Here is a 20,396-nt window from a genome sequence, read left to right as displayed (position 1 = left end):
TAATTGCATTCAAAATTTGAAAACAAGATATGCAGTTGTAGCATTTAAGATACCTAATCAGCATATGTAAAAAGATACATAGGGATCCATTTAAAAAGTTTACGGTCCTGGATAGCTGAAAATAATTTTAATCGATGCAGCTTTGATGGTAATATATGATGACATAGAAACATTTTCTTTTATTTTCAACAGTAAAGCCACTATCTTCCATCCCCGCACTATTGACTCACATTTTTGCGGAGTACAATTCTTATCTAAAGTTTCAGTATCATAGCTCGAAGATATTTCTTGAAAAACTCAGGATGTTTTATATCATAGAGACTTTGCTACAAAGCTAATTTCGCAATTTTGTGCCATATATTTCATGATGAAATATATACATACATATCATTACACATATCTCATGCCATCAAGGGATCCCTTTGACACAATTTAATAAAAAATATCTTCAGCGATATGATTTATTACAAAATGATTTATTACTAAATTCTATGTAGTTCCCAATAAGAAGTGCTTTCTAAGTTTTTAATGTTAATATGTTTGTTGCCTTGAATAATTTTTGACGAGGTAAGAAAAATGTTGTATTGTTTTGAGATTGTGTATTACCAATTACACCTAATTTATTGTAACATGCATCTTAAATGGAATAATATATATATTACAATATACTTATTGTTTAGAGCTTCTGAAGATGATTAACTACAATCGAAACATGTAGGTAATAATAAAACATCAATTTATGTAAATAAACTAACATTGATGAAAATGGAAAAATTATTAAAAATTAAAACTTTCTAAGTACATATCTGAAGACAACTTACTAATCAAATGATTTGACGCTGGGGGGCATTTACAGAGTGCTAAATATTGTAATTGGTAAAGAAGCCAAAACATTGGTAGAAAAAAGAGACAAACATCGAATTAATGTACAGAACCCACGCAGAGTGTTTCTGTTCAGAAAAGCTTGGAAAGCACGGACAGAAATGTTAGCGATGGAAACTTCATTTTATGAAGAAACCGTATCTATATTGCATGGTCCTGACATTCTAGATTGATAAGTCATTGGAAATTGAGAAGAGCAAGTTTTAATTAGAAGACTAATTTTTTTAATTTTTACCTTTTTTTATCATCTATAGTAAACTAAGTCTATGTCAATCTAGGACTTAAATCGACTGATTATAAGTCATGAGTAAACAGAAGTGAATGATCTAAATGTTTAAAATTGAAAATGAAAAAGAATCTTAAAAATGCATTTATTTTTCTTCATCTAAATGTATCACCCCCCTTAAATCTGCCTAAACTTTTTTTACACTGTGTGGTGATATTGTGGATAAGCGAAGTTAGCCCACAATTAGATAGGATTTTACATGTATAGTATTTTGATTATAACAAGAAAACCATTCAACCGATTTCGATAAACAATGTGTCATTCGAAAGCTTAATCTTTGGCCAATATGAAAGTGGAAATGCCCGATTCGAAATCTCTTTCGAATTCCGCTAAAACGCCAAAATAATGAGAAGGTACACGAAAATAACACAAAAATGACCTTCTTTAAGTGGTGATAACTCATATACGATGTACCCGATGATCAAGATTCTATTCGATTCGTCATAGTTTCTTATTAATGATTAAGCTTTCGAATGAGACATTGTTTATCAAAATCGGTTGACTGGCTCTCTTGTTATAATCAAAATACTATACATGTAAAATCCTATCTAATTGGGGGCGAACTTCGTATAGGTTAAAATTTATTCTTTAATATCTCTCTCGGGATACAATTTAGAAGCACTCTGATCCAGCGCGAGAGTTCACGGTGATTATCTCATATTTACCGAAAATCGTGTGATTCAACATCGAGTTGTTGTTATGTTATGATTCAGTATAGTGGTGATTGTTGAATAAACCCAACTGGATGTTTAGATCCGATTATCGAATCCTTTTATAACTGACACGACACGTATTTGTAATTCTGGACTATGAGTTTCCCATCATGAATATACAACGGGTTACGTGTTGTTCAATGGAATTATTGGAATACCAATGAGAAATTGAAATGGTTATTAAAGTAAAATTCAACATCACCTTCACAACTGTTTAAGCCAACGAATTATGGAATCATATTTATACCATTATAATCACCATTATAACCATTATATCATATTTATACAAGTTTGAAACTTACCACCTATCGTGTTCAACAGTCGTCTCTACAAAGTTGTGTTACACTATCTTCAAGAAGTAGATTTCGCTATGTAGATATTAGATTCATCTCTTTTGTATTATGGTCTTATTCTAATTTAAAGTCGCTTTTAAGATTAAGAAGAATTGGGTGTGGTTGAAATGAAAGTCAACAGAAAGTTAAAACCGAAGGTTAGATAACGAAAAGTAATGATGTCTCTTGTAAAAGAACAAAACTCATCTTTTTAAAGCATTTTAATCTAAGATCGTAAATTTTAAAGTTAAATCAAGTTAACATTTAATATTTTTTTTAATAATAAAGAAGAAGACACAAAGAGGAAGTCAAAACTCGAAAAGACCAGAAATAATGATGTTTTTGTTTTTAAAGAAAATCCAGTAAAAATTAGATGGCAAATGAATATAATGTTTATTAGGACGAAAATGGAAGGGTTAAAAGATCATTGAATCGTTGCGGTTTATTTGAATGATATAAAGGAGATTGATAAATTGGATAACGTTTGTCCTCGGCAGCCACACTGATTGCTTTGCGTTTAAATCCCCCTGACCAAACCCGAAATCCCACGTGTTCCCAGATTTCGCGGCCCAACCCGGGTTACCAGAGAAAGGGTGGCCTAGGATCGTCCCTCGACGTAGTTCCGAACCCGTACGTTTATACCAGGAAATGACAAATTAGTTGCGGCCGGACATTTTGATCCTCATATTAATTATACTCGTATTCATGGCTTACTGCAAACGGTCGATTCTCGAGCACTCCACAAATCGGTGACAATTAAATTCTATTCTTGCGTGTAATGTCGACTTCAGCTGGTGCAGCCGGGAGGTAATCATCGTGACAGAGCCAATTATTTTGGACAACTGGTACGTTCTTTGTGCACGACGTTCGCGCTTTTCATATTCCGCACACCGGGTTTCTTTCCGCATGCTGATGAGAATGGCATTGTGCCCTGGCTCGGAAACAAGAGCAAAAATGACAAATTAACATACGGTAATGAGGTTTCGTTTCGCAGAATGAAACCGCGTTCTTTCTGTCGACTCGCGTTTCAGTTTGCTTTTCGATCCGTATAGTCTTTTCAGCTACCCGCCTACGAGTTCTTTTGCATTCGGTTTAGTTGGATTCGTTTGTATAGCATCCTCTGATATCACGATATCTATGTCTACCAGAGCTAAATAAATTACTTTTTCTATTTCGTAGTATTGAAAGGTTTTATAAATTACAATATTTATGAAAAGTATACAAAATTAATTTAGAAGCAGTAATTATAAAGGTTATTACTTTAATCAAATTAAAAGTCCTTCAATAATATTATATCTTATTTTAATGAAATAAAACCGTGTGTACTTTAGAAAATTATGCAAATATCATTTTAAATTCATGGTACACGTGTAATTTTCATAAAAAAATCACCTTCGTTCACGTTTAATGTTTTAAAAAAAGGAACGTATACAAAGCAATTTTTGTGTAATCCTTTCGCAAGCGAGTCGTTGCCCATTTCTACCAGAATTAAATGTTTTTACATCCCTAACTATGCCGGGCACACCGTCTAGTCCTCAATTTGCAATGCAAAATCTGAACGCGTCCAGAATTTGCCCGTCCTTTTCCGACCGGTCAACACCTACCCAGGTTTTGGTGAGAGAAAATCAATATCAATGACGTTCTAAAGGCCTATTTATATGATAATACTTTTGGTTATAACATTTGTATTGGAAATCTTGTTAATGTTATATATACAGAACATATCTGTGTATAAGGTGATAACTAAATGTATGATTAAAGATTAGATTGATTAAACATAATTTTGTGATTTTTATTAGTAAAAAATATTTTTTTAAGCACAAATATTGTGTAAAATAGAATTGAACGCATATTTGGTCAAGATTAAATCTTAACAGATATTTTGGTTACAACCCTGCTGATTTATAGAACAAGGCATAAATTCAAACTTTAAAAGGCGTATCTCAAGAACTAAATGAGATAGGTTTTAGAAACCTCTGTGTTTGGAAGTCTTATCAAATACAAGGTAATCTAAATAAATATTTGAAAATTATGCCCATATAATAAAACTCGGCAAGATCAGGCCCTGGCATGCAATTTTGCAAAGGCAAACAATGAAACTATTTCCCTATTTCATAGGGTAACAAACTATGATTGGAAAAAGTTATTTGCTGCTATAATGCTCATCCAATATCACATAATTTTATCACAATAGTTCTAGGTAATGTAAACAATCAAATCGATTTAGATCTGGACGACGAAGGCAATAACCAATTGAAAAACGACTCCGGATACTACTTCAGACATGGAAAATGTAGAAAATGGGAATTATGAAACAGTATAATGTTTGGAAGGGGCAATTATCAAGCATACGAAACCAGAGACAATATGAAACGACTTAAATTGAAGGTTAATGGAAGTACAACAGCCATAAAGCATTGAAAGTTATGGAACAGAAATGTTGCAGCTCAATAAACAATAAGGTTACACAAGCAAAATGTTCTTTCTTAACTGAAGTAAATATAAGTTTCCATCCATTAAGTCATGGGTTACTATTGAAGAAAAAAACAATTCAAAATATAATTGACCAAAAAAAGTTCAAGTTCTAAGTTGTATTTAGAACCTAGAAATAGAAGCAAACGCGAATTGTATAAGCTTTACAATACATGGTCTACAATAATTACCCTGGATGATCGAATCCTGTGCATCAGGTATTTTCTCATCTGAATTTAAGATTATACCTGCTCAAAAAAGAACGTAATTTTTGTGTATGGCATCGAAAAAAAGAACTCGAAGATGAGAAATACATTCTTCATAAAAATAAATCACATGTAAAAACCGAAAAAGAACAGGATAAGAATGCGAATAACCATCCCGCATGGCGCTACCGCCGACTTCGGGCCTACCGTATTTTGCTGATATGCATATTTCCAGGTCAAACATCATTCTCCATTCCCTTCAATTCTGACCACTCCTGGTATCCTTCTCAAAATTCTCCTTTTATAGGTATACACATATCTCACATTCGTACCTCACGATTGGCCTGACTATCGTTTTGTTTAAACAGATTTTTGTGTTTCGATGGATGTCCTTTGATAGAAATGAAGTATGCTTTATTTCTCATGGTGACTCTTCTTCTTATTTCGGCCTCTTCGCCTCCATTTTGTAACGTGTTTACTCCTAGATATGTAATCTGCTCTACTTCTTCTATATCGTCTATATATCATATTTCGCTGTGTATGATGCTTTATCTTTCTTTTGTACCCTGACCTTTGTTTTATCCGTGTTAATTTTTAGCCCGACCTTCCTTGCTTTGTGGTTGAGGTCTGTGTACACTTCCTTGGCTGTCTGTTGTGAGTTGGTCAGAATGTTTATGTATGGTGTTATATGGGATGATTTGATTAGTGTGTCTTTGAGGTTGACAGTTGTTAGTTTTCTTGTAACATATGCCAGGCATTATTCTTCTAATTAAATTTTAAAAAACAATAATAATAAATGTTGAAGAATCATAAGATCGCGGATTCAGTGCTACGACCAAAAGACCATTACTGTTCTTTCACCGCAACCTTAAATTAAAAAAAAGCTATCAAAACAGGCCAGAAAATGCCTAAAAAGAACTTAAAGTTAAGATTCGGTATTATCCCTAAATTATCGATGTTAAAGAATCAAAGTTTAAACCTAATGCTATCAAACAACATAACATAAATTTAATAACCTTCCGAGATGTTCCTGAGTGTTAAAATCACTGCACGTTGAAAAGGTAATTAAACAGCAAACATTTAAACGCACGGCCACGCCTAACTTTTATATAATCTGGGATAGAGTTGTATAGAGAATATACACTGTAGGTAAAGGATCGCTCAAAAAGGGTGGTCCTATGCTTAGGAAGATTTATAACATTTCTATTTCTGATGTTGACACTATATATGCAAGTCACCTCTACAATAAATCTTTCTAGCTAAGTAAGGTGGATTGCGAGTGTAAGTGATAGCATTTTAATACGAGACCTCATATTAAGCCATCCAAGATCCTTCAATTTATAAGTTATATGGTCATATTTTCTTATGCCAAAAATGTACCGCATACAAGCAAAATGGACAGCACAGTGCTTTCACATAAAATTGTCTTAAGCCTGACGCTGAAAACATTCCTAAAAGGATACAAAACCTTCAAGTTTAGAAAACTCAAACCTATAAGTCTTGAAATATGCTGCCGATATCGAAATGTATTATCAATAATAAGACCCAAATTCTTCTCCTGTAGTGATATAGGAATCACATTATTGTCAACACTGATTTTAACCAATGGTAGTAGTTGCTGAACTTGTTTCTCATTTCCAAACAAAAGAACAGCACACTTTACCGTATTCAAAAACAAAAAATTTTCATGCACATAAACTGACAGATTAATCTCTGAAGATCACAATTAATTTTATTTACAGCATTTTCATAATCATTAAATGGAAAACCATAGTACAGTTGAGTGTCATCCGCATACATGTGGACATTACAATATTTGAAACAATTATGCAACAATGACGTATAAATGGTAAACAGCAGAGGGCCCAATATTGATCCCTGTGGAACACCTTTATTAACATGTAATGGATTTGAGACCGAACCACCCAACTTGATATTGATGCCTATTACTTAAATAAGCTTTAATTAAGTCCATTAATAACACCAAAATACCACAATCACCCCGATCCCTAATTCTAAGCAAATCATCTGTTAGATTCAAAAGAGCCGTAGTACAACTACTCCCAGGTACAAAACCTGACTGACATTCAGGTAAAATGTTGTAATGTACTAAATGTTCTCTTAATGTAACGCTAATTATTTTTTTCCAAAATCTTGCTAAAAGCAGGCAATATGCTCATAGGATGAATATCACTACCTATATGTTACAGGCGCATTTTTTTAGGCAGAGGGATTATATACGCCATTTTCCAAGAAGAAGGAAAATATTTCTCCTCGATACAACAATTGAGTATATGACATATGTATAGTAAAGTAAGCGGAAGTGTAAATTTTAACATATCCATAGATATACCATCATGAACAACAGAGCTGCCATTCATATTCATCACTAAGCTTAAAATTGTATCTTCATCCACAAATCGAAGTCGAAATACAGACCCAATATTGTTGAAAGTATTACTATTATAAAAGGATGCAGAATGAATGTCATCGTATAGACTATCTGGAACATTATATACAAATGCTGAGTTTATTTCATTTACGTTTCTTAAATGAACAGGAAGGCTATTGTTTTTAATTCGCAATATACGACAGTCCCTTAACACATTCCAAATTCTTTTTTGATTAGAGTTTTTGTGTAAATGCTCAAAATATGCTTTCCTTTCAGCATCAATTGCAAAATTAGTATAATTTCTCAATTATTTATAATATTCCCAATGAGACATTTGCTTTCTACGTTTATATTTTTTTTAGCTTTATCTCTCATATTTTGTAACAACTTAATATTATCCGTTATCCAAGGTTTCTTAGGTTTCGAAATTCTAACTGTCCTCACTGAAGCATGAGTATCAAATAAATTCAATATATGATCATTAAAAAACTTTAATTTATAATTAATGGACATTGCAAAAATAGCCTGAAATGGTATCAGGCTTAATTCAGCAACGATGGAATCATAATTGAATGAATTGAAGTCTCTGTATGTGTAACAAAACGAAGATGGTTCAAGCATTGCACAGCTAAATCGACAAAAACAGTTCATGATCAGAGATCTCAGGATGGAGAACTCAGATTCTAATACTATAGAAGAATCAGACACCACAATAACATCAATAGCCTTCATCGAACTATCAGTAATTCGGGTAGGCTCACCTATTAATTGAGTCATATCAAGTGTTTGAAACATATTCTACAATCTTGCAACATAATTGTTGCTAGTATCAAGAACATCAATATTAATATCCCCCAAACAGAAAACATAATCAAACCTTAATCGCATTTCCAACAATTAGCCTTCAAAACCTTTAACGAATACACACTCCGGAACAGCCTCAGTCCTATAAACACAGCCAATCGCGTACGTTTTCGATTTAATGCGTACGGATAACCAAATTTACTCAAACTCAACAACATCAGTTTCTCCAAAATTTCACACCTTAAATTATCACGTAAATAAATACATATCCCTAAACCTCTATCAACTCTATCCCTTCTAAAAAGCTAATAACCAGGAATGGCAACTCTATCGTTAGGTATTCCATGCAGCCAAGTTTCCGATAGACACAATATGTCAAAACCAAAAGTAAATAATAATTGAGCAATTTCATTAATCTTAGGTAAGGCCGACCGAACGTTCAAATACGCCAAGATGAGCTGTGACATCCAACTAAAATCAATCAAAAGAACAGCCTGGAAGAGAAAAGGGATTCATTCCGATACATTAATTATCAATACAATAGTCTAAAACTACAAAAAAACAAACAAAAGAAAAACTTAACTTTCTTAAATTTCAAAACAACTCTTCGATTCTCACAATAATCGGTTGTGTCACTACCTCGTAACGGTGTCCTCACTTCCATGAATATCAACAGTTGATTTAATTTCTATTTATCATTGCATTTGGTACAGATTTTACCATTTCGCGTCCATACTGATCTTGTACTGTTACCTTTTTGTGTTTCTTTTTATTATCCTATCCAATTGTTTTTTTTATTTAATTCTGATTAGAGATGCAAAGATTTTTTTTTGTTTTTGTAGAGAATATGTTCTTTTTTTTTACAGTGACGATTTTCACAACGGTGTAGAGTCCTATTTTTCCTTTAGTTGCTCTTTCCAAAAGTGGCTGTCTCTGATAAAATTATTTTTTTTTTAAATGTTCAATTTAGTTAATCTATCTTTTCTCTAATTCAGTTCTTTTCACTTTTCAATTTCATTTATTTAATTTTATTAGAATTTTAAAATAAAGTTTCATCAATTTCACATTGTAATTTTTAATAAACAAATTTATTCTGAATTTAAAGAAATCCGGATATGAGATTCTCTCTCTTTTACCAAGTCAGTCGTTAAAGACATATCCAGTGAACTTGTTGCCAAAATTTGTGATTTTTGTGATTTAATTTTTGGATTATTTTGGGCATATCCGCTGTTAGCGAAGTCATCACGAAGGTATTCATTTTATTTATAATTCCTGAAGGAATATAAATTTATGGAGTTTTTCCGGAGTTAATTATTTTAACGAAAATTTAAAACAGTTTTTTTAACTGACTAGGGCCTCGAAGATCAGAGGTAGGTTTCATCTAGTTTTCTTAATTTTTCTTTTAAAGTCATTTAATTTATCTCTAATTCATTTACATTTGTGATAAAATTTAAATATTTTTTTTAGTTAAATCTAATACATCGTTTTCGATTTGCTTTCCACTTTAGGCCTTTAATTTTGGGGTAATTCATACCACATTTAAAAGGAGCAAAATTAAACATTTTGTGAAAACCTAAGACCTAAAAAGGATTGCTGCTACTGCTGTGGAAATCGTTCCTGGAGGATATTAATTTTTTTTTGAAAAACACATCGTCAACAAATTTTGTTTTGCAATCAACGATTTTTGTAGGGAAACGAACATATTTTTTTTGTTCAAGAATTTTATAAGAAAATGTAAACAAACCTTTAGTACAACTTATTTTTTTTTATTTAATTCTTTCAACTTAACTCTTTCAATTTTTCTTAAAAAAAAGAGAGAAACTAAACAAATAAATAAAAGGATAATTTTTTTATATAAAACTAAATATAATATACGGTTAGATTTATACTTAATTGTTTTCATTTGTTAAAAGATTTAAAATTGGGATTAGTTGATAGATATTATTATTATTTTTTTTAAATTTAAATTAAACGTTTTTCCCTGACAAGCTTGTAGAGGGGGGGGGGCGAATCAATAAGTTTCGCGATATTGTTTATTACTTTTCTTTCCCATTTTATCTCTTATAAAAAAAAAAAGAAATTTTGATTTGTAATTTTTTTTTTTAATTTTGTTTCTTGTCTTTGCATCTCATGAATAGAATTGTTTATATCTTTATCTTGATTTTAAATTTCCTTTTCCCTCTCTTTCCCCACCAACTCACTTCACCATTAGTGTGGGTCAAGGGATTTCAATGGTGTGGCGCCAAATAAATGAACTCCCCCTGCAACCCTGAACTAGCTGAGGCCCCCTTGACTTTTTCATATTATTTAGATTGGGAATTAGGTATAAATTTATTTTTGTTTTGTGTTTTCTTTGCTTAATTTGTTTTTGAGGCGTAACAGTACCCAACTTTTTAGAAGCTTCCTTTAGTAAATTAGCTCTTCGAGACGTTAAATCTTCTCTAATTACTATTTTTGTAATTCTTAGTTTTTTCTTAGAATTAAAAATATGATATCGAATATTTCGGTTAGAAAAACGAACAATAATTGGCTTTGACCCGTTTTCTTTCCCTTTTAATCTATGAGAAATACTTATATCGGAATTCCTTACAACTATACCTAGTTTTTCCGAACACATGTTGTTAAAAATTATAAAAACATTTTAATATTATTGTTAATAGCTATATACAGGATGTTTCGGTGACTAGGGGTACAAATTTAACCACATATACTAAAGAAAATAGGTAATAAAAAAATTAGTAAAAGTCGTAAAAAAATTGCAAAGATGTAGGCCATTAAAGTTAGGAAATTTTAACACATTTTTCTAAATATCTTAAACACTATTCATGGTAAAGCGTTGAAATTGGGAACAGTTAAACTAATATCTCATAAAATCATTAGGCAATTTTTGAGTTGGATCGGTCCGCGAGAACAATGCTATACAGGCTGTTCCTAAAATTTGTTTAGAAACTTTTATCACTCTTAGATAATAAATAATAAATAATAAATTGATAAAAGCCACCGTTTTCGTATTAAATACAAAAATGTTCGAGTCCGAAATTAATAACACTACAAAAAAGCAATGACAAGTGAAAATCGAACTGAGCCGTCATAACTAAGTATAGATTTAGCTAAATTCATTTTTAATCTGTTTCAGAAAATTAAAAATCAACAAAAAATAAACAAAAAAACGACAACACTAACTGGAATAATAAAAAAGTACATAAAATAACAAGACAAGTACCGATCCAACTCATAAAGTGCCTAACGATTTTACGTGACATTGATTTATACTGTACCAAATTTCAGCGCTTTACTATAAATAGTGTTTAAGATATTTAAAAAAAATGTGTTAAAATTTCGTAACTTTCATGGCTTTGTATCTTTGTAATTTGAGAACTTTTACTAATTTTTTTACATGAATCGTCATCATTTTTACTCTAGTATATGTGGTTAAATTTTTTCCCCAAGTCACCGGAACATCCTGTATACCGCAACCCTATAATTGTCTATAGAGTAATTATCATCTATAAATTGTCGATATATCTTACAGTTCCTGATATTACGATAATTGTAGATGATAACAATTTATCATTTTCGTGTCTAGAATAACCACTAATTAATTCTTAATAACCTTAATTTCGTTTCATTTCATTGCACCTCGATATTATCTATGCAACCAGCTTACACCATTTTAATACCGTTGATATCTGTATATCGGGTAGGTTGAACCAATTATGTGTGATAGCATCACAAAATTACAAAAATGCAATTTCGTGCGCACAAAGTGCACATTTGCTACGAACGCACCGCTGCGTTAATGTTCCAATAAACATGCAAACACCGTACCCTGGAAAAAACTGTTGGATGAGTGCGATGTAAAAGAGAGAAATGAACGAATGGCTTAAAGAACGCCACCACAAGTAATTACGTTTTAATCGCTTTCTAATCTTGTCCAGAAAAAAAGACGATGTTAAAGCGATGCGGTGATTAATTACGCCTGTACCGTTGAGTAATTACTCGAATTCTCTAATGGGATGCGGGAGACTTCTTTCTGTTCTCCGGTCGTCGCCTAGTAGGTAATGACGAGCGTCGTACTAAAAATCGCGAAAAGTTTTTAAAGTCGTATTAGTGGGAGTTGTAATTTGGGCTTTTAGCTTTAGAACTGGTGTAGTTAAGGAAGTTTGCAGGAAAGTTATATGGGGGGCAATATTACTTTACTGCGGTGTTACTAAATCTGATGGGGTGGGATAACTCCCGCGAGAATATAAAGTTTTATGTTTTTAAAACCCATTCTTTTAACACTATTAATTGAAATCGCCTTAATAGATCCTCCAAGATTTACACCGTGAAATTACTTGAATGAAATTTCTTCAAGTTTTAGTTTAATTGCGTAACGTTCTTGTTCTTGTCTTTTTTTTTACTTGATGGCTATAAAATTGTCTTGAACCGAACGGTTCATCAACGTGCAACGAACGCGAACAATTTATATCTATTACTTTCGCGACATTAACCCACTATAAAATTACATCGAATTTCGCTGGTAGTGGATCGCCATGGATGTTAGTTCCGGGAATCGGTCGTCTTCGTCGTCGTTCCACTTTCCACGAACTTGTGTCTTGCCGATAAGTTTCTTTGACTTCGTCTCGGACCTTTGCGGTCGCCAAGAAACCAATGGTTTATTTTTCCGCCCAGACGAACCAGCAAATTTACCGCCGGCGACGATGCTCGCTCCAAAACGTGATCTGAAATTATTTAGTGCTCTCCGGATTGGATTCAACGAAAAGGAATCGAATCTATGATCTTTTTACGTCCAGTTTTGCCAATAACAATGATTAATAATAATTTTATGTTCAAATATTACTTAGAAAATTTCCTTTGTTTCTTATTTAGTCACAAAATTAAAATTTACTTATCAAAAGGTGTTTTGACGTCAACGTGGTTGTACCCCATAATCCTTAAAACCGTAGATCTTTATATTAGGTCTACTCAAGCACCATCAATCATTCAAGGGACCTAAAACAGGTAATTTTAATGCAATCTATCCGAAAAAGGTCACCTAATAACGATGCTAAATTGCCTCAGGCCATAGATTCGCGGATAACGATGACTTATTACTTTAAAACACCATATTTATCTCTATGCGATCTATTTGAAGGAATTAGTTATGCGACATTTTTATTTATGGAATGCGATGAACATGCTGCATATTTTCTCAGAAAGTTGTAAGATTAAAGAAATTTGTTTCCTTAGAAACACCACTGTTAGCCAATATTGTAACATTCCTATTCAACAGATTTACACGATTGAATAAATCACAAGAAACTCTGAAACTTAACCAACTGTGTCTGAAGCTGTACGTCTGCACCAAGAAGTTGTGCGTTGCAGAAATTCAGAACACTTAAAAGACGGTGACCCGTGCTAGGAAACTCGACGTGCGCCAAACTACGCCAACGCGGGAGGATGGGGGGAATTTCGGTTAGATTAGTGTCATCTTCAGGGTGGGTTGCTCTTAGTGGGTCGGAACGACTACGTTGAGACGACACGCCAAGGCGACTATTAGTGCTTTCCTAACTTCTGACTTCGATAATCCGAGATTACAAGAGCAAATACGTTCAAATTAAGCGCATAACCTGGTGCGCAGTTAAGGTTCGACGATAATATGACGTCTACCTAAACAGTTAATTCTCCTTCAGCTCGATTATTTGTATATATTCATCTCGTTCTCTAAATAGTTTCAAGCTGAAATAACAAAATTACCGCTACGAAAACCTACCTTTCCGAGATTCAATAAACAATTTAGTAGCCACTTAGTATTTATTTTGGTCGACGTAAGATAAATCTGGGGAAGAGAATCTCGCGGGAAAACACTAAACGTTATCGTCAGTAAACTTTAACGTCGGGCTCATCCGGAATCTCGTTAAGAACGGGATAGCCTTAACTTGTTGCCTTTTAAGGCTGTCGTGAAGACGGCGGGACACAGCTTCGACGCTAGATTCGAGGGTTTAAAAATGCATGCGTCATTTGCTTGTGAGCTGGTCTTATTTGGCCAGTAGCGGAAAAGTGGGACGTGTCCCTTGGAGATGAGCAAGAAGTAAACTGCAAACGTTCAATGAATACTAATCTCACACGTCGTCTTATGCATCTCACAACGTTCGAATCGATACGTCGAAAAATGTACAATCTCATTTAACGGAAGACAATTAATGATTCTATAAAAAAATCGATGTCATATACAAAGATTCAACTTTTTCGTTTGGAATCTACATAATAACAAAACCAGAGACAATACGTAAAAACATGTCATTTTCGATGATATGTAGTACATTTTTCGTAGCGGCCGACGGGTTGAAGCAAAAAAAAAGTTAACGAAAAACAGGCAGGCGCGAACAGAATAGGCGCTGAAGGAAGGGCCCGCAGCGTATAAAACCTGAGTTATAGCCGCGAAATTTATGGCATGTGCATTTCGCCCACGTTCGCGAGGTTTTTCGCCGCGTTTTACAAAACGCGCCGAACGGTCGCTCGGGAGTCTACCTCCTCCTCATCCTCTTTGCTCCTGAAATAAAACTACATCTGGGTGATTGCACTGTGACGGGATGCGGGGTTTATTACGGAGGGTTGTTTGCTTGCTTGCTTGTGCTTGCTTCCCCTGATGCCACCCGTATCCCGACCCCATGTTCCGCGTCAAAACAGGCGTGTACGCGTTTGCACACGTAAAACTAGTACAATCTTAATGCAATTGCTCGCCTGTGAAATGAAACATTCGCGCCAGTGAGCCAGCCAGAACGGCTACGCCATTTGTAACATGCTGTGCTGCGCAACATTCCGTAAATACAATACGAACTACGTCGCATCGTGTCTTCCAGAACAAATAATCACGACTATCAAATGGTTCTTTGCGTTCAGATTAGCGGAGCTTGCAATCTGTTTCTAGTGTTTCTACCCAGCATCCCTACTACCATTACACAACGTATAACATTATTCCATTCGGAACGTTATTATGTCTTAATGTGATGCCCAATTTCTCTTCAGTAATTTTCTAACTGAATTAACAATAATATTATTCAGTTTACACAATTTACACTGAAATACTGCAAATATCATTATTTATAATTGATATGAATATACAGGGTGTTTCATTTAGAATGACATGTGCTTATATCTCGACAACCAAAACTCGAATCGAAAAAAGTTTCAAGTAAACTTTTTTTGATGATTTTTGACTTGATGGAGGTTTAGTCCCTCTATCAAGTTATGAGAACAGTAAAATAAAAAATTTCAAAGATTTTATGTAAACTTAAGAAGGACTATATGCAGGCGTTATGCAGAAAAATAACTAACTTAATTAATACTTAAAAAGTCGCGTAAACACAATAAACATCTACATAGTTAACTTGGAATATCTGTTAAATTTGATATCGAATGAAAATTGAGAATTTTGAAATCTAAATCGATGTGTAAACAAATATATTTGCCTATGGGATCCCCCTTAAGTGGTCTTCTCTCTGACATTTTCCTTAATAAATTAGAACATGAATTGTTGGATGATAAAAACACCATTAATGACAATATTGTTTTGTGGCGCAGATATGTTGATGACATCATAATAGTTTGGAATGATGATGGTTATAATTTAATAGAAGATTTTCATTGTCACATCAATAACTTACATAACAAATTAAAATTCACAATAGAAATAGAAACAAATAACAGAATAAATTTTTTGGATCTTACTCTTATTAATAACGGAGAATCTATCGAATTTCAGATTTTCAGAAAACCAACTCAAACTGACACCATAATACCTTGTGACTCATATCACAATAGATCTCATAAAGCTGCAGCTTTTAGAGCTTATCTTTATAGATGTTTTAATACACCACTTTCTGATAACGAAAAACAAACAGAATTGAACATAATTAGATCTATAGGTTTAAATAATGGTTATGAAATTCAGGAAATTGATTCTTTAATCAATAAATTTTTAATTAAACAAAATTTAAAATCTTCTATCTCTCTTCAACCTATTTCAGATAACAATAAAATATATAAATCTATTAACTACCCTGGTCCGATAACTTACAATATTCAGAGAATTTTTAAAAAGTATAACATCAACATATCCTACAAAAATAACAACACTATACAGAAAATTTTATTTAATGCTAAAGATAGATTAGATATTTTGGATCAAAATGGTGTTTATAAGTTGGAATGTAAGGCTTGTGGAGCCACTTATATTGGCGAAACAGGAAGATGTCTTAAAACAAGAATAAAAGAACATATTCAAAGAGAAGAATAAAATGTTGGTAGACATTTAATGACTTATAACCATGAATTTTACATAGACAATGATGTCTCTCTGTTGCATAAACAAAATAAGGGTTTTAAGCTTAATTTATTGGAATCGTACGAGATTGACAGGTTCAGGTTCAACAATAACAATGTCTTAACGACCAAGTCTTTTACACAAAAATACCACTTTATAATTGTTTATCCAATCCGTTTCCCCAAAATACCGAGGAGTAGTATAATTAGCCGCAAATACTATCCGCAGATTTAGGGGTCCTTGCGGCTACTCCCAACTCCTTTCTAGTTAATCCTACTCATTTGACAATCCTTTCCTTAGTTCAATTAAAACGGACGAAAAAAATTGTTAAAAATTGTTTTCTTTTAATTCCTACAAATGAATAATGTTTTAATTTTTAATTATTTTTCGTTTGTTGTCTTTTGCCTTTCATTTCTGATCAGACATGTGTGACATTCTTTCGGAACACCCCATGATGTTATTCTAAAAATACGCCGTTGTGAAAAATTTTATTTTTAAGAACTTGTATTATTTCTTCTTGAACCATTTGGCCAAGAGTTTTTAACTTGTATTCGTCGTAGTTTTAAAGTGTTTTCTGTACAAATAGTATAAAAAGAAAATTTTTTGAAATATTAACTTTAAGTTAATAAATAGACTGCGTAAGTAATAATAATTATAAATTTTTTATATTTTTCAACACTTATTTGTATAACTTTTTCAATTTTCTTTGTTGTCTAACAACATGTTTTTTGATGATTACCGTATTTTCTCGAATCTAATCCGCACCCTTTTTACAAATTTTGTATGCTCTAAAATCAAATGCGGATTACAATCGGATGTGGATTACATTGGAAAACCAACTTTTTTTACCATCATTTTTAAAATCGAGGTGCGGATTAGATTGGAGTGCGGATAAGATTCGAGAAAATACGGTATTTTTAAAATTTTTGATGTTTTGATACTAATTTGAAATTGTACGGCTTCTTGTAGAGCTTTGAAGATGATCGAATAGATCGAAACATCTCAGCTTCTAATGAATAAATAGTTTTTAACCAGTAAAAGTACAAAATTTATTACTTTCAAATTATTTAGTCACTGGTTACAATGGATCCAACAAATAATTTCTTTCAATATTTGAGAGCGGCTATACTAATTATATTTATATTATGTAATCGCGTTTAATGTTTAATGGTCGCAATTGTTTCGCCTCAGCTACTATATATCGCGCGTGTCAAAGGAACTACATGATTTCGGCACGTGCGTTTTGGATAGCGTTGATAAAAAGATCGTGAACTAAAATAAAGTTCAAATTATACACATCTCACTGCTTGACAGTACCTTAGACAACTTTCAAATTCTTCTTGACTATTTCATGTAATATCGGGAGTAATTCACTGAACTTCTAATGACTGATCTGATTTCGGGTTCATCTAAAGCATTTGGTTAAGTGGAGTAACTTTCCCTTTTCAGATATTCCCACCAGAAGAAGTCCAGTGCAGTCAAATCTGGTGATACCTGGAGATGATGTAGACTTTATATGAAGTTATCGTTGTGGGAACTTGATGAAGATTAGTAGACAACGAATCATGATAGAGCTCTTTCTCAGAGAATCTGGAAATCCTTTCGGTGTTCAAGCCTGGTGAGGTTTCACATGTTGATTCAAACTAAGACACATGCTTCATTCCTAGTGGTGCATTTCTGCCAATTCCTTTAAGTATCAGCTTTGCAATCGTACTTCTAACTTTGTTGTTAATCAATGAAAGCGTGTTTGGCAAATACTTTTTCTCCTGTCCATCTTTAACCTGCTTCAATAATTAATTTGTTTAACGTAAAATGATGGTCATAAACTGCCACATATATGTAATCTTGATAAAGATTTGAGTCTGCAAGACTTGACTTGATAGAGATATAGGCGAGGATTTGACGCAGATATGATAGAGGCTTTATAGAAGTCTTAGTACAAGCACAATACAGATTTACATTAGACTTGATGGATGTTTAATGCATCTATCAAATTATAGCATATAAGAAATTTAATCCAAATCTCAAAAACTTGATGCAAACTAGATTCAGTATTGACACAGATCGGACATAAATACTATGCAGTCATGATACTGACTTGATTGACCCTTGATTTTGTACATACATGAATTGACAGCAATACGAGAAAATCTTGATCCAGAGACGATTTATACGGAGTTATCTTGATGCTAACTTTAAGGAAGTCTGTATTGATTTAATGTAGTCATGATAGAGATTTACATTAGACTTGATGGAGGTTTAGTCCCTCTATCAAGTTATGAGAACAGTAAACTCAAAAATTTCAAAGATTTTATGTAAACTTAAGAAGGACTGTATGTAGGCGTTATGCAGTCTTGAATGAGTCATGCTGCTGACTTGACGAAGTCTTGATGGAGACTTAACTTTGTACAGATTTCACTTAATCGAAAAAAATACGAAATTACCTTAATGCAGGCATAGATATTTCAAATAAATTTGATGGAGGCTTTCTGCATCTCTCTAATCAGAAGGTACAATTTTTTTGTAAAGAGCATCATCACATGAAGCACTTTTGATGGAATATTGACTTTGAATAAATTTGACATACCAAAACGTGAAGTGTTTTTTTTATAGCCAATAATTGTACATGTTAATTTTTAAAATTGTTGTCACTAATAAAGATCGAGTTGAAAAAAACATTTTAGACCATTATTCTTCAGATGTAGAAATATAACTCATAGGTAAGAAGAGACATCATTAAGAGGGTCATTTACAATATGATTACCAATACAGATTCTTGGTGGTCTATACTAATAATTATGTAACTATGTCGGCTTTACGTACTTGAATACATTTTATACTGAATTATTATTAAAACTGTCGTAGAAGCAAGAAAATATACAAAGATTGGAATAGATTGTAAATGTAGCAAAAATTTTGTAAAAATCCGAATGTGGAAAGTGAGTCAAGTAACGTTTCGAGCCAATTCGGTGAATAAGCTTATTGGGAACTTATTGGAAATATATATTATGAATGTCAATGATCGAATCTCCATCACAATTTGGAAGAATAGAGCAAAGATGAAACAACATGCAACGTTGAACTAAAACAACCTTCCAATGTGAACCGTACGAAAACGAATAACAGAGAAGACCCCGTATAAGTTGTGATGCCAAACGACGAGTTTATTTGGTACGTCTTACTACAACTGGTTCAAAGAGACAGAGGGTGAACAACAAATTTTAATTGGTTACTAATTTATTTTGGAATTATCTATGTGAGAATTCAAAAGAAGAGGAATGAGAAAAAGAAGTGAAAATGTGGCAGCAATAAATAACGAAATATGATGATGATGTTAGCTTGTTCTGAAGATTATGTAATGAACCATTTATCAGTAGAGTCTTTACTTCCTATTTTGAAATGCTCTGAAATTAAATATCTAAGGGCTTGTCGTCATTGCACAGGCATGAACAAAATTAGATTTGTTTATGGTTATTTAGAAGCTTTTTCTTCTTTTTCCAGCCATTCAATACGCCATTCATTATCCTTACGCCTTCCTATTTCGTACACAAAACATCCTAAGATTATCCAAAACATCATCCTTCCATCGTATTATACAATTCTCTTCGTTCCTCTATCTCAGTGCGTCTTGTAGAGCTCCATCTGGTATCAGTTCATGTATGTTGCGCAAGATCTTTTAAAGACTTTTAACTTGTTTTCATATCCTGTCGTCATGGTCCCTACTCACATCCATTGTTATAATAGTATGATAGACCTTGAGTTTCGATTGTTTGCCACGTATATTATCCATCACCAGGTGTTTGTTGGTATTTACCTTCGATTTCTACAGTGATATTATTTGTTTCGTTTACTCTGGATCCCAAATAAATGAAGCTTTGTACTCGTTGAAATGGGTAGTTTCCTATGTTAAATTGGTCTGGGTCTCTTATACGGGATCTTGTGGACTCCATATATCATTTTTTTTTAATATATAATATAAATGAAAACGAAAATTTCAATAC

At 32.9% G+C, this 20,396-nt stretch overlaps 1 protein-coding gene across 1 annotated transcript in view; it reads right to left on the bottom strand.

The window, feature by feature from the left end:
- The window catches only part of LOC111418754 (neural cell adhesion molecule 2-like), a 455,796-nt gene that overhangs the window by 267,259 nt on the left and 168,141 nt on the right, over positions 1-20,396 (bottom strand). The gene's annotated exons all lie outside the window — the stretch shown is intronic.

The sequence above is a fragment of the Onthophagus taurus genome, chromosome 7 (genome assembly GCF_036711975.1).
Source record: "Onthophagus taurus isolate NC chromosome 7, IU_Otau_3.0, whole genome shotgun sequence".
Lineage (NCBI taxonomy): Eukaryota > Metazoa > Arthropoda > Insecta > Coleoptera > Scarabaeidae > Onthophagus > Onthophagus taurus.
Note: the sequence above shows the minus strand (reverse complement) of the source record. Positions and strands in the feature narration are given on the sequence as shown.